Here is a 15,657-nt window from a genome sequence, read left to right as displayed (position 1 = left end):
ATCCAAGGTCGAATTTAGGGACTTGTAGCTAAATGTTGTGAAGTGATGTGTTTGCGGCGAAGAATAAAAGAATAATGAATTTTAAGGACTATGCACTACTCCTACTCCTAACTAAATAGATTAAGCAATGGAAGTAAGACTATGAGAGTTGGTAGAGACACGGAAACTATTAACGCGTAATAAGATGCAAGGAAAAAATAGATAAAATGGTGGCGAGGATGACTTCAACGCATAACTAAGCTTGATCGCAAGAATAACCCCAACCAGCACAAGTTATGCGATCATGCTATACACAATTGTCTAGGACGCATGCGATACATATGCGATAATGTTGATAAAACTTATGTCTAAGTCTCTATTCTTTCTTATGCAAGCAAACACACATGAGACAAGGTGACTGCATACCACCATATCCTTGTTTTAAGGCACATACGCTGTGTAATAGCAAATAGAACTTATTCCTAAGCCTCTAGTCTTGCTCATGTGATCCAATCTAACTCTCTCAAGCCTAGATTTGGTTTTTAGACTACTCTCTCAAGTATGTCCAAATGAATAATGATGCACTCATAAGACAAGATGATCACATAAAGCATGGTTGACATAAGATTATTCCTATCTCTAGGAACACTACTTACTTTTCTCAGTGAGTTCACTACTTACCCTCTCGGGCAGTTAGTCGTCGTTGATCAGCTCATAGACAAGCATTGCGACTGCTCATAGACAAGCGTTTCTACAGCCTCACACTAAGCAAAGAGGATTTACTCACTATACTTGCGCAATGCACACCTCTCGGTGGTTTGCTACATGCTTCATATGTCTATGCCGCATGATTAAGTAGGCGATATTTAGCAATCTTACTTAGTTGTTACAATGAAAGTAACGGATGATAAAGAAGAGGTAAATGAAGATGGAAATGAAGGAAATAAAGAGATGCATTTATTACAAAATGTATTAATGTCTTAAGCCAAAATGTAATACAATACAGAGATAGAAGAGAGATGGAGGGCCAGATGTAGGAATCTCTTGCTTCCATCAGATGTGTGTCAAGGCTGTCGATGGTGTCATGGAAGGGCGGTGGAATAGTCTCTCTCGAGATCTATCTCCGGCAAAGCTCCAGTCGTCACCCGGAATGGTAGAAGGAATGAAGAACTCTCAAAGAATGTCTCCTCACGCTTTCATCTGTGATCACAAGGATCTGCCTTAAGGCAGAAACTCGAATGATTTGAAGTTAGGCTCTAAGGCTCTATTTATAGAGCTCAATCGTCGACAGCATTAATGGTCCTACTCTGAATTTCTGCTACTAACGGCATGATGGACCTGCTCTGAATCTCTACTACTAACGGCGTGGTAGGTGAAATGTCACCATCATCTTTTGATACTCCCAAGGTATGCGTTCATGCTTGGTTTCCGAAGTACCATTGCATTCCACCACCCTTGCGTTCATCCCTTTATTGTGGTTATTACTCTACTATTCGATGGACGCATGCAGTTAATGGCCGCGACATCCATGCGACGAAAGTATGCAATCGCCTTTGCGATGGTGGGATTCTCCATATGCGATCAATTCCTGCGATAGCTACAAAAGATAGACATTTTGACGCTAAATAACGCATAATATTGGGTTAGCCAAGACTTTTGATGTTGATCAACACAAGCTCACTTTTCATATGAATTCTTATTATAATCATCATATATTCTACTTGTTAGCCCTCATAATTCTAAATAAAAGGCTATAATAACTCGTTATCAGTGAGCTTTGACTATTTTGGTTAAGAGGGAAAACTTAGGGTGGAGGAGGAGGATTGAGAACTTTAAAACCTAGGACAAAACTCACAGAACTCTTCTGTAAAAATTCTTTCTCAATCAATCGTTCAACCAACAGTAGCAACAAGAAGAAGAAAACCTTTTTCTTTTTAATCTCCTTGTGAAAATTAACCACCACCCACTAATATGGGTGGAGAAAAAAGATAAGGAAGGGAGTTGTAACTCCCTTCCTTATTATTAAAATCATAATAAGATAATATAAATATAAATATGATAACTAACTTATCATATTATGTTTTATTAAATTATATGTTATATCAAATATAACATATAACCTATAGTTTTAATATTGTATAACATACAATATAAGCTATAGTTTCTTTTCTCTATTATATGGCATTTAATATAAATCTTATTTTTATTAAATTTAACAACTATGAATCCAATTCATAGAAACTATATTTGAATCTCATTCAAATATTTATTTCCTCCCATTAAGCTATAACGTAACAAATACATTATGACAACTGTTAACTGTCAGACACTCCAATGGTATATGAATAACTAATTAAACTCGTTAATTACATTATTCACCATCTGTTAACTGTCAGACACTCCATTAAAGACCGACAGCTACACTTTTCACACCACAAATATATTTCTGTGTCCATTGGATATAACCAATTAACAGTACAATGATCCTTCACAAATTGCTCGTAATTACAACTAGGCTATATTACCGTTTTGCTTCTGTAATTACATCTAACTCCTTAAATACTACTGATCCCTCTAATGAACAATAGATCATAGTTCAAATATGACTAAACCCCTCTCGGGCTAGGAGAGGGTGTGGTACCATATTGTTCAAGACCTAGAATTAACCCTCGAGGGAGCAATTTATCTACTTACCACTACCTTGGGGAATGAATGAATTCCATCTTGTATAGTTGTGTTCTCAGCTCCCCAATCAGACGAATCCCTAAAATGGTAGGCTTGTTGAGTTAGCGATCTAGCCACTCTCACCCATACAAATCAAAGGACTGGCTTTATAGGCAGGAGTTCACAACTCACTCAGGATTCAAGTCATGTTACCTGTGGTCATCCTGGTGAAATATAAGTCTCTATTATGAACGGTGTTATATCATGAAACTAAACATTTCGTAGTCCGATCTTATACAAACTCCTTTATATAGAATATCCCCGCTTGCATGTCTATACATGAATGATCAGGATCAGATCATTTGTAGCACTTTACAACAATTATAACACCTACAAAGTGGGCCATACTCGTAGTGTCACCAAGATAAGGTATCCAACCTTATCCATCTACTACAGACCATTTAGGTTATCAGTTAAACAGGATCCATTCGTATGTCTCTAATACATGTTTAAGTTACAAAGATAATCTTGGATGTTAGTTTATTGGTTTGTGGTTAATGCAACTAGAATATCATATATTTTATAGACAATGAATAAAATATCAAATATTTTATTAAATACATAATTAGTTTGTTCAACAATGTTTACAAACCATAGGACCCTACAAGATTTAGGGCATCAACCCCAACAAATAATAATACAAGATGGAATTCACTTCTTCCCGACTTTAGGGTAAGTAGATGAGTGTTCTCTTAAGTAGTGTCTCCCAGACTTGAGTAGAGGGTCCTACCCTCTTACTACACCAAGAGAGATTTCTGTTTAATGGTTGGACCATAAATGGGTTGTTCATTAGAGGAACACTAGTACTTATTATATAGAGGTAAATCATGGGTAAAACGATAATTTGACCCAGTTGGTGTTACGAACACTCGTGAAGACTAACTTATTGTTATTGGTCTATATCCGTTGACATAGAAATATATTTACAGTGAGAAGAGTGCAGTTGTGGGTCTTTAGTGGAGTGTATCCATAATTAACGAATATTGATTAATCTGGTTAATAAGTTTAGCCAATTAATATCATATCGTTTGAGCTTTTGATCTGTAAGTCTATCGGGTCCCCTTGTTAGCTCACTAAAAGATATTAATGAGGTATGATTTGAATTTTTCAAATCAATTAAGGAAATTGTATATTAATGTGATTAATATATAATTAATTATAGATGGGATCTATAATTCAAATTATCTAAGAGAGATATATTTGAAGGATATTTGTAATGCATAGTAGAATAAGAGAAAAAATCTAAAAATATATTACATCTTTAAAATATTTGCAAATATAGATGAGTTCACTAGTCAATCTTTGATTTTTTTTAATTTCCAATTTTACTCTCACTTGTCTTATCTTGTTGTACACCTTTTTTTAATCTTTTCATTTTATTTCTCTTATTTGATTTTTGCTTTTTCCCTCCCTATTTTCCTTTTTTTCATTTTATTTTCTTTTTATTTTCTTTCTCAGTTTTTGCTTCTTCTCTCTTTTTTTTTATTTTATTCTTTTCTTTATTTTTTTTTCTTTCATTTCCTTCCTTTTCCCTTTCTTTTTCTTTCCTTTATTTTTTATTTTCTTTCATTTATTTATTTTTTTCCTTTCTTTTTTTCTTTTTTTTTAATCTTCTTTTCTTTCTTCAGTTTTTGCTTTTTTTTTTCTTTCTTCATCTCTTGCTTATTCCTATTTTATTTTTATTTTCACCCCTTTCTCCGATTTTTGCTTCTTCTCTTATTTTTTATTATTTTCTTTTCTTTTCTTTCTCCGATTGTTTGCTTATTCCCTTTCTTTTTCTTTTTTTAGTTTTTCTTTCATTTGTCAAGTTTTGCTTCATTTTTTTCTATTTAATTTTCTTTCCTTTTTCTTTCAGTTTTTGCTTCTTCTCTTTCTCTTATTTTTAAAATTTTTCTTTCCTTTATTTGAATTTTTTCTTCTTACCTTTTTTTTTCACAAGAATTATGATGTTGAGTTCCATACACAGGACTTGAAAGTACTCAATTCATAAGTGACTTAACACCAACAAGTCAATCATCAAGTTTGATTATTATAACAAATAATAAATATAAATAGCAAATGAAAGTCAATCAATGATAGCCACTAATATTTTCTATCATTGATAGCTTAATCTTTGATTATATTTTCGTAGTTAATAGCCACTTTTAATAGAAATCTATCATTGATAGCCAACTTAGTGAATTTAATTAATAAAGTTGAATCTCGAACTAAAATGTAAGTGGAATGCCTAGAAGTTATCACTAATAGCGTGTGTATCAGTGATAGAAGCTATCATCGAAAAGAAAAAAGACTTATAAATGTTTGGGAAGGACAACAAAGGGGCAAAAAGGTGTTCAGTGGCAATGATTGATAGAAGCTACTACTGATAGCATGTTACCAATGATATTAGCTAGTACTAATAGCATGTTATCGATGGTAGAAGTTATGCAATAGCACGTTATCGATGATAGAAGCTACCACTGATAGCACGCTATCGGTGATAGAGAACTATCACTGATAGTATGATATAAGTGAGATTATTGATAGCATCTTATTAGTGATGTTATCAGTGAAAGAAGCTATCACAAACTAGTAATATCGGTGATAAAACTTAGGTGATATCTATATATCGAGTTTCTTTCAAAGGTGATAACCAGTTATAGAAGTCTATCATTGATAGCCTTAAGTATTAATATTTCAAGGTTGATTCTAATTTATAAAAGTCTATCAGTGATAACGACTGATAGCTACTATTAGTGATAGCCATGATAAAAGATTATTAGTGATAACTACTATGGTAATCAAAGTTGTTGGTCTTCTTTCAAAGTTGATCACTATTTATAAATCTATCATTGATAGCCACTGATAGCCTTAAGTAGTAATATTTCAACGTTGATTCCAATTGATAAAAGTGAATCAATGATAGCTACTAATAATTGATAGCAAATTAAAAGCTAATATTTCAATATTGTATTAATTTTTCTCAAATTGAAAGCTATCGCTGATAGCAACTATCATCGATAGCAATTGATAGAAGCTATCAGCGATAGTAGCTGATAGCAGCTATCAGTGGTTATCACTAATAGTAGCTATCAGTGGTTATCACTAATAGCTGCTATCAATGATAGCTTTTAATTTGAGAAAACCGGGAAGAAGCGAACAAAATGGTAGCTAGGCATGGGTTTTTAGTCTTTTACCATTTTTTGATCTATATATGCAATTATTTTATCCTTGTACTACATATTCTATTATTTTGGGTTTGAATTCTATTTTTGCAACTAGTCCATATTTGAATGAGATTCAAATATTAGATTTATATGAATTGGATTCCAAAGAGAAATATACATATAAAGATGTGATATTTACGTATCAATTAACTCTATATTAAATATGATTTATTATAGTTACTAAATTGGTTAATTAATGGGTAGTTAATTGATTAAGAAATGATAGAAAGGTGGAAGCATGTAAACATGTGATGTTTATATATATTAATTAATTAACTATACATATTAAATTAGATTTAATATGTAGTTATTTAATTAATGTGTCAATTAATTAGATAAGGTGTTATTTAATTAATTGACATCAAGGGTAAAGAGGAAATTACTTGGAGAAAGGGTAAAACCCTTCTCTATATAAGTTCTCCTTATTAGCCCATTTAGGGTAAGCACTCTTTTAAAGAAGAGAATTGGTTTTTAGAAAAACAAATCCTAGCCACCAAATTAATCTCACTACACTTTCTCTACAATCCCTCTATCTTTTCCTCTTTCAAGGGTTGGAGACCACTCATCCAACTCTTAGAATTCTTAGAGAATAACAAGGTAATGTTGTAGTGTTGATGATCTCTGAGAAGACGTTCGTGTGGGGAAAAGGAGTAATCTTGAAAGACTCGAGAGACTAGAAAGGTAAGAATCATTCTTCCTTTTTGCTACTCCTTCTTAATGCATGCTTAATATAATGTTTATCTTATTACTATTGTCACACCCCCTCTTAGTTTACCCTCTTAAATCGTAAGGGGATATGATGACAGCAATTACCGACCTACTTGCCAGCACTTACTGCCAACTTATCAATAAAACCTACTTAAAAAATTGTTATGTAAATACGACTTAGCAGCACAATAAACTATGACTTTAACCAGTAAAAGCAACTTAGTTGTATATCAGAAATGACGACAAAACATACGTCCATTAAAACAACACAAGAACAAATACATGGGTCCCAAAAATTAAATCCACTAGTCTCAAACTTCTCTAAAAAACATGTGTACATTAATTACAAGCTTAACCTAATCTTCCTCCTTCCTAGCCAAGTCCTGAGTGGCAAGCAACAGTGGGTTCAACCTCGGGGAATCTGACCACTACCTGGAAAAAAGGAAAATATTTGAAAACGGTGAGCTGGTTGCCCATGGAGTGACTCATAAAAAATCAGTTCGTCTCAAGCCTTTCATACGCATATTATATTAAACATGTAAACATGCTGGAAATAATCTCAAGCAATTTACGTTGTAACATACATTAAACATAGCATCATAATCGTACATATTATCAAACGTTAGTTGAAAACGAGCGTTCATAGCTCAAGCTCCCAACATCCATTCATGGTTGAGACCCATGCTTCGGTCCCATTATAATGACTGTGGCCAAGAGACCCATACTTTAGTCTATCATACTGAACTACCTACATGCACGTGGAGTATACTAAGTACCGTCAACACCTCAGGTACTACCTCGGATACATTCTATACCTTCGGCATCTAGCTTACTAAAATCGTACCATTCATAGAAAACAGGTGTAAATAAAGCTTTAGGCATAGCATTTACCTAGCTTTTACCATAAGAGCATTGTCACAATTCAACACGCATGCTTCACAAAATATAAACATTTAGCTTTTACAAGACTTTAGCATTCGACCTTGACATACGCTAGAATTAGTTAAACTTATTTAAATAGCTTAAAACATCATGCTTAAGAAATACTATGAAATCCTTAAAATCATAGGTATAGACTTTAGTTGCTTGGAAAACCCATAAACCTTAGCATGAAATTCATTTGGAACGCATGACTTTATATATAAATTTTTTAAGACATTTAGTCACTCACGGGTATTTAGGCTTGTTTTTCTTAGGCTTGGTGGGCTTCCCCAATGGACGTTGCTCCTACACATAAGAATAAGAATTTTAGCTATTACTTTGGTCTCCCTTTTGAGACTACTCTTTTTAAACCAAGCTCACACTTAGTAAAAAATTGTCTGTTCGTCCAACAAATTCCAGATTCAGCTTCTAACGTCAATAACTTGAAAACCAAAACTCATTTTGTGAAAGTTCCTTTTTCAAACATGTTCATAATTGTGTTAGCAATGTTACCTCAAATTTTCAATATAAAACTCCTTGGGTTTGATTTGGGGCTTTAAATCTTTCTGAATGGCCCTAAACCACAAACTCCCTGCTTGTTCAAAAATTGTAAGTTTAATTTCCAAAATATGTAACTTAAACCCCAGACCTTATCTTGCAAATGTTCCTTCTACGAACTTCTTGTAATTGTGATAACAATAACTTTAAATATTCAGCTTGAAATTCCATATGGTTCGGCCTAGATCTAAGATTCTTCGTCGAGTGCCTGGAATCGCCCGAAAACGAACCTTCGCCTCTTCCTTCCTTCTCCAGCCTTCATTCCGGTGAGAACTTCCTTCTAGCGGCTCGATTTCGGAAACTAGACTCACAGAGTTTTCCAAAGTGCTAAGATCGTTTGATTTCCATTTGATTTGCTTGAAGGAATCGTCTAAAACGAGCTCTTGAAGTTCTCTTCTCTTTTATACTACCACCTAGCCCTTTTTGCATGAAATCTCCTTAAGCCATCTCACCCACTAGTGGAGATTAAGGACCCAGATTAAGCCATCTGTTTGGATAAATAAAAGAAAGATTTAAAGCTGAATGTTTCAAGCAAACTCGATCCTCGATGGAAAAACTCAATGGAAATGGGTAATTATTCGATGGACATTTCAATGGTATTCCGGTGAATACTCGATGGAAAGACTTAATGCTCGATGGAATAGTCGATGCTCGATGGCTTACTCGATGCATGATCCTTCGTTGATCGCTCACACTCGATGCTCGACCCTTCCTCCATTGCTCATACTCAATGCTGATGGCATCGATACTTGCCTTATGCTTACTCGATGCTCAGCCACCACTTTTCACGACCAACACTTAGCCAAAATTTCTTTTTGCAAGGCTAGTTTGATAAGTACACGAGAGCCAAGTTTCCCATACTTAAACATTTTCCTTTTTCAAAACTTATCCTTTACCCAATTCCCACAATTCCAATCTAACTTAAATATTTAACCCCTTTACTTTACTAAACTCAACAATAAATATATTTAAAAAGGGAAAGTAAGGTTCGGGTTTTACAACTATTCTGTTTAGTTACTGTTTTGTTTCTTATAAAATGGAAAAACAAGTGCAAGGCGATCCTAACGCTTCCACTCGGGATTTGATCCCCCCTTCAAAACATGTACTTATGGCATGCTTCTAAAGAGGAGAAAGGAAGAAAAGAACTTATCCTTTTAGATCTTTCTTCCTCACGTAAATCCTTTCTACATGTCACAAACGGTTGTACTTCTCTACACAAACTTCTTCCACGAACCAAATGAACAGCAACAAAAAATTCCTCTAAACACAAACACTAGATTGCCTTGCTATTCTCTGGAATAAGCATGAAGGAAGAGTGGTCTCCTTGTTTTGGTACGGAAGAGTGATTTTTTAGAGAACAAATCTTGAGAGAAATTTTGTTGAGATAATTCTAAAATCATAGAAAACCAACATCTCTACAATCCTCTTCCTTTTTATTTATTATATCTCACAAAAGGATGTGGAGGGAGGGGAGTTATAACTCCCTTCCATAGGATGTGAGGGTTATTATGTATTTTATTAATTAATACATACATATACATACATACATATATACATATACATACATACATATACATATACGTACATACATATATACATACATATATATATACATACATATACACACACATATATATATATATACATACATATATACATATATATATATACATACATATACACATATATATATATATATACATACATATATACATATATATATATAGATATACATATATACATATATATATATATACATACATACATACATATATATATATATATGAAAACCAACTAACATTATATAAATAAATTGATAATGTTAATTAACTAACATTTAATTAATCAACCATTAAATATCACATATTTAATATTATTTGAATAATATTCAAATCACATCCTCTAACATAACTTATAGTTTTAATGCTAATCTCATTCATATCAATTTAACCTATAATTTTATATGAATCTGAGTCACATAAATAATATTTGAATCTTATTCAAATATTTATATTTCTCATATTATAAAGTATAATTTTTTAATTTTATTCAAAATTAACTTTATAATATAATGTACCTATATACATTATATTAATTGTATCTTATACAATTAATTCTCTGATTTAATTTGAACAATTCAAATTAATTCAAAACTAATTGATACTTATTTTTACTCTTAATGAGCTGGTAAGGGGAGACCTTGTGGACCTATATGTTAGAAGCTCCAATGATATGATAATTAGTTAAACTCTTTAATTAAGTTAATCAATATTCATTAACTACATGTCACTCTACTAAAGATCTACAATTGCACTCTTCGCATTATAGATTCATTTATGTGTCTGTGGATATAATCAATCAACAGTAAGTCGACTCTTCATGAATTGTCCGTAATTATAGTTGAGGTCAAATCATCATTTTACCCTTATAATTACATCTAACTCCTTAAGTACCACTGATTCATCTAATGAACAAATAGTTTATAGTTCAATTATAAACCAATCCTTTTTGGGCCAATGAGAGAGTGAAACCTCATTGTTCAAGACTTAGAATCAGCTATTTAGATAGCAATTCATTTACTTATCCTAAAGTCGGGAAGAAGTGAATTACATCTTATGTAGTTATGTTCCCAACTCTCTACTCAAGCAAATCCTCAAAATGGTAGGCATATTAAGTCGGAGAATCTGAGAACTCTCACTCATACAAATTATAGGATCGACCTCATAGATTTGAGTTCATAACTCACTCAGGATTAAGGTCGAGTTACCTATGGTCATCCTATTGAAATTTTAATCTCTTCAAGTAATGATGTTATAAAGAGAGACTTAACATTTCGCGGTCCAGTCTTATACAAACTATTTGTATAGGATACCCCTACTCACATATCTCCACATGAACGATTACGATCACATCGTTTGTAAAACTTTACAACTATTGTAACAATTACAAAGTGGATCATATCCATAGTGTCACCAGGATAAGGTACTTAACCTTATCCATATACTACCAACCATTTAGGTTATTACTTAAACATGATCCACCTATATGTCCAACTACATACATGTTTGAGTTATATAAAATAATCTTGGATCTTAGTTTATTTAACTTCTTATTTTGTTAAATAAATAATTCATGTACAAAAATTTATAAAATACGAAACCTACGGGATTTAAGGCATCTATCCAACACTTTTTAGGTGTAGTTCTATCTGATATTTATGGGAAACTCCATCGAAAATTTTATAGAATTCAATTTCGAAAAATTTAATTCTAATGGTGTTTGCAATGAAAGGTTTTGCCGATCACTTTTTTTTTTAAAAAAAAATGTACATAGAGTTTGACAATGGCTTCCATATCTAAGCGGGAATCTATTGTCATCATGGCACGTCCTAGGCTTAGTAGGGTAACTTGAAGCAGGATGTGACACTTAGCGTGATATGTCTATGACATAGTAAGGATATGCTATAAGATGAAGAAAAGTTTATATGGACATACCTTTCATATCTGGGAAATGATATTGTCATATCAATTTCTAGTAACATTGAGATTAAAGCATCAAGATTATGTCAAAGACTTTCAAGATTAAAGCATAAAGGTTATGTAATTCATAATATTTAAGCATTATTAGAAGAGATAAACTCATGGTCCCTTGAGTAAAGAAATGAAGTATTTCATGTTTAGAATCTACATGCTTCTAATTCAGTACTATTATAAAAATGAAAGACGACTATATTTTGATAACTCTAAATGGTAGGTACTTAACAAAAGATACATGTTCTCTCATGAAAATTAGATAAACTAAAGATTCATAAGACAATTTTGATTCTGATCATATGAGTTGCCAATAAGATCAGCATTTAAGACTACAGGATCAACTATAACGTTTTTCGCGTTTAAGACTATAGGACCAATTGTGAAAGGTACGACTATAGGACTAATTGTAAAGTTTTTCGCATTTAAGACTATAGGACCAATGGTGAAAGGTACAACTATAGGACCAATTGTAAAGTTTTTCACATTAAAGTTCATGGATCATAGCATTTATATGACAATAAATTTTGATTTAAAGTCTTGTCATTAAGTTGTCTGGACAAATTTATTTTACATATTGAACAACAATATTTTTATGAGAACTATAAGCTTTAGTTGTTAAAGAAAGTTTAGAGTAATTTCTTCTTGTGTCTAAAAGAATACAACTCCATCATTGTGGATCCTCTCATTAAGAAATTTCATACAATTTTTTACAAGAATGATGCTCATACAAGTGTGAAATTTATGGTAGATCAATTTAATGAGAAGTTGTGTCTAGTTAAAGTAGACATAAAGTTTAAGCTTTTCTGCATAATAAAAAAAAGATTAATTTTTGTGCTACTCTGAAAGACTTTCTTTCTAATTATAGTTTAATATAAGTTTAAAAAGAGTAAAGTTTGATCCCTTTCGAATAATGTTGGACTAGCTATGAATAGACATGTTTAGATCACATTACCTATAGTTTCGATGCTACTTTTCCACACTTGATTCATGTCATTGTGTATATTTGGTGTCGTGATCATTGAAGATTGAATCACGATTATATATGTGACAAACGCCGGTTTGCCTCCACAGTGGTATACGAAATGGACTTGATTGTGATTAAATGAAAGTTTTGTTTTTTCAATTTCATTAAAGAATGAATTTATATAATTTCTAATAAATATTTTTGTTTTAGAATAGATGATATTATTATACAACAATAAGGAAGATCCCACAGTCCGGGATCAAGGCATCAAAGCAACAAAGCACAAGCAAAGACAGGGCAACAAAATGCAAACAAAGCCAATAAAGAAATAACATTGAATTGTGCACTAAAGATTCTTTAATTCCGCCCAGCAAAAGATAGCTTTATAGGAATATTTGAATATACAATACATCTCTACTTCATGAATTAATAATTTATTTTTGTTGGGTTAACCACTCTTCACTAGGCCCAAATACTCAAGATCAACGCTAGAAATATGAACAAAAGGCTTAGAAATATTCTACTAAATCTTTGATACTCGAAACTTGATGTTCGACGTCTTCCTACTCGATGCTCGATAATTCCCTTTCTTCTTCTTACGAGTCTCTGTTAAATCCTCGATGGAACTCGATGACAATTGAACTAATACTCGATCTTACTCGATGATTCTTGAACGATACTCGGTGTGACTCGAAGGTGAAAACGATCAACTCGATGCAATTCGATAGCGAAGATCGATGCAAGATTGAACTCGATGCTTTGATTATTTGATGCGATTTGAATGGTGAATGAATGGCGCACGACTTGCAGTAAAAAAATAATCATATGAACAAGAAAGATAAGGCAAGAAGATGAAACACAGTGTTTACATGGTTCGACAAGATTTCCTACGTCCACAGGAAGATCCAAGTTCTTTTACTGATGAAGATTGCATACAGTTTTTTGTTGTTTAAAGTAAACTAGGAAAAATGATGATAACTCTCTGTTTTGTTTTAAAGATCAGAGATATTTATAGAGCATACTAGCTAACTGTTTACCTCACAAAGTTGGTTCTAAACAAATAAAAAATTGAGGTATTTGAGTCAAAGCTTCTTCAATTTCTTGGAAGGGCAAATGATTTGAGAGACGATTAAAACTGTTGCGAAATCGACAATTAAAGAACACAAAAAAAGGAACGTAAAGATAGGGAAGATCGATACACAGATATATGTTGTTCACTAACAGTGTGTTAGCTACGTCCACGGGCAGAGGGAGAACAATATTATTTGAGAGAATATTTTCAAAATTACATCAAAACAACACCTCTAGGGTTAGAGAGTTTATATAGCGCACTACTCTAAACCCTAGGGTCAGCAAACAGATTTAAAGCATTTCAACAAATCTCCACCTTGACTTGAATTCTCTCCCATATAACAGATGTACCAAAATGCAATATAAATCAATATCGCCAGACGTACCCAGACTTTTTCCTCATGCCTCAAATTGTCCCACAAAGGGGACCACTAACAATTCAAAACATTAAGCAAGTCCAAACAATGTTGGAACTTGCCTTGTGGAACCGGTTTGGTGAACATATCAGTAGGGTTATCAGCAGTACCAATTTTCATCACTTTAACTCTCTGCTCACCACTTAAGAAGTGATATCTTACATCTATATGCTTAATTCTCTCAAGATGAACTTGATCCTTAGCTAGGCATATTTCACTCAAACTATCACAATATACAATATCTTGGTCATGATGCAAACCAAGATCACCAACTAACCCCCTCAGCCATATTCCCTCTTTAGCAGCTTCTGTCAAGGCCATGTACTCTGCTTCAGTAGTAGACAAAGTAACTGTAGGTTGTAAGGTTGCCTTCCAACTAACAACAAAACCAACCAGAGTGAACACATAGCCAGTCATAGACCTCTTACTGTCAACATCTCCAGCATAGTCAGAATAACCGGTCACCAAACACTCTGTGCAATTCCCATAAACAAGACCAACATCAGATGTACCTCTAAGGTAATGAAAAATCCTTTTAACGGCTTGCCAATGCTCATTCCCAGGTTGACCCATGAACTTGCTGACAACACTAACACCATGGGCAAGATCAGGCCTAGTACAGACCATAGCATACATCAAACTTTCCACTGCACTAACATAAGGAACTCGAGACATGTACTCCTTCTCAGCTTCAGACTGTGATGAAAGCACAGATGACAAATGAGCATTTACAGCACTATGAGTATCTATAGGCTTAGCTGATGCCATACCAAACCTGGACAATATTTTCTAAATATGTCCTTTCTGTGACAAGAAGAGCTTATTCTTATATCTGTCCCTATAAATCTCCATACCCAGAATTTTCTGAGCAGCACCCAAATCCTTTATATCAAACTCAGCACTGAGAAGATTCTTTAATTTCAGAATATCAGACTTGGACTTTGTAGCTATGAGCATATCATCTACATATAAAAGTAGATAAATCATCGAACCATCATCAACTTTGTTGTGATATTCACAACAATCATACGGACTCTTGTTATAGCCAAGTCCAATCATATAGCTGTCAAATCGTTTGTACTACTGCCTTGGAGACTGCCTTAACCCATACAAAGATTTCTTCAACTTGAAAACATAATCTTCTTTACCTGGAAACTAGAACCCATCTGGTTGGGTCATATAATCTCTTTCTCCAACTCTCCATGTAATAAAGTTGTCTTCACATCTTGTTGTTCAAGTTCTAAATTTTGATGTGCTACTATAGCTAGTAACACCCTGATAGAAGTATGTCTGACTACTGGTGAGAAGATCTCATTATAATCAACTCCTTCCCTTTGTGTGAACCCTCTAGCAACAACTCGAGCTTTATATTTAATGCCCTCTGAAGGCGATATTCCCTCCTTTTTCTTGAAGACCCATTTACAAGTGAAAATTTTTCTCTCCTTAGGTTGTTTAACTAATTCCCAAGTCTGATTTTTGTCAAAAGATTTCATCTCATCCCCCATAGCAGCAAGACATTTAGCAAACTCACCACATGACACAGCTTCTCTATAGGTGGATGGCTCATGAGGATCCAC

Source organism: Benincasa hispida, chromosome 8 (assembly GCF_027475165.1).
Source record: "Benincasa hispida cultivar pf3 chromosome 8, pf3_genome.v1.1, whole genome shotgun sequence".
NCBI lineage: Eukaryota > Viridiplantae > Streptophyta > Magnoliopsida > Cucurbitales > Cucurbitaceae > Benincasa > Benincasa hispida.
This window is presented reverse-complemented; position numbering follows the sequence as displayed.